Below are 1,744 nucleotides of genomic sequence, written 5' to 3'. Positions count from 1 at the left end.
ATCGAGTCTTGAATTTGAAAAGAAGAGCTCTGTTGTTCTAAAAAGAAAAGTATAGTCTTTGAAATGAAAAGAAGCCAAAAAGGCTCAAGTGTTCTAAAAAGAAAAGAAAAGAGCTGTTTGAATAAGTAAACACCAAAGGCTTGAAAATCAAAACAAAAGTGAGTCCCCTAGTGAAAAAGAAAGCGATTGAGAGAGTGAGGATCTTGAGAGGGTGAGCAAGTAAGAAAAGCTTTGAGTGGAGTGTGGGGTGTGATGAGTCTTGCCCTTGTATGCATCGGTTGCTTTTTACCTTTAGCATTCTGCCAAAGTTTGGTCGTTCATTGAGTGATCCCATTGTTGCATTACACCCGCTTGAATATTGATGAGATCATTTTTATCTCATGACCTTACCCTAGCCAAGCCAGCCTATTTGAACATTGCATCATTTGATTCACCGGTTACGAGCTTAATGAATGTGAAAGAGTTGAATGTGATAATGACTTGTGGAGATTCTGTGCTTTAATTGTAGAATATCTGAGTATGGCTTTACGTTGCATATTTAAGCATGAATCCGAGTTCTCCTTGTGATCACTTCTTTCTAAAAAGGAAATATGAGCTCCATCTGCATTACAACCTCTTTCTCTCATTTGTTCTCTTCGCTTGAGGACAAGCAAAGGACAAGTGTGGGGGAGTTGATATGTCTATATTTTACATCATTTAGAGTGCATTTTAGAGTCCTCATCATGTGTTTTCCCATGTAAATTGAGTCTTTAGGCATGAAAATAGGATTTAGGGCTTGCATTAGGTCCCAAAGAGTTTTGCATGTTTTGAGGTCTTTATCAGGTGCTTTGGGAGTCATTTGGAGCTTAAGAAGAGGAGCAGAGAAGAAGACGGTGAAGAAAACGGTCAAAAATGGTGAAAACCGCTTGGAGGAATTTCTCGGCCAAATCGCGTACCGGACGGACAGAAACCTCGGTCAAAATCCTTACCGATCGCTCATTATCGGCCAAAATCCTTACCGATCGTCCAACCTCGACCAAAAAGCTTACCGATCGTTCAGCACCGACCAAAGTCCGTACCGATCGACCAAAGTCAGCCTGGGTCGAAGATCAGGCGTTAATACCGCGGGTCGAGTTTTGGCCGAGGCGAAAGAATTTTTACGACCAAAAAGCTCACCGCGGTACACAGCCCTCGGTCATTTTTCTTACCGCGGGAAGCTTTTCTCGACCAAAATCTGTCCTTGTCTGCGCAATTCAAAGATCAGAAATCCGGGGAACCTTCCGGTCCGAATCAGTTGGCGGGGTCTTCAGCAAAGTTGGAGATAATAAAACAAAGATCCCAGAACAGTTAGAATCATCCAATTCGGACCAGTAGGGAGAAAGATACAGCTTCCGGAAGATACATCAACATTACGCGCATCCGAGAACTGAACGGCGAAGTACAAAGGTCACGGCGGACGGAGCCTTTCCGGACCAAATCAGCTTACCCGGTCTTCATCAAAGTTTGAGATCTGTGAAAGACCTTTTCAGAACAGTAGGGATCGCTCAACTCGGACGAGTGGTTTGAAAGATAAAGTCTCCGGAGTTCACATCGGTCCGAACAGCTTATTTTCCGGTGATTTCGATGCGGTTCAAAGATGTGAAGTCCAGGAAGACTTCCACTACCCAAGCTCCGACGGTTTCTTCACCAAAGTTCGAGTTTATTGAGTCACCTTAACTATGAAACTGGTCTCAGAGCATTCGGAGTCGTGGGTCGAAAGTTACTG

The sequence above is a fragment of the Eutrema salsugineum genome, unplaced genomic scaffold (assembly GCF_000478725.1).
Source record: "Eutrema salsugineum unplaced genomic scaffold, Eutsalg1_0 scaffold_12, whole genome shotgun sequence".
In the NCBI taxonomy this organism is placed as follows: Eukaryota; Viridiplantae; Streptophyta; class Magnoliopsida; order Brassicales; family Brassicaceae; genus Eutrema; species Eutrema salsugineum.
This window is presented reverse-complemented; position numbering follows the sequence as displayed.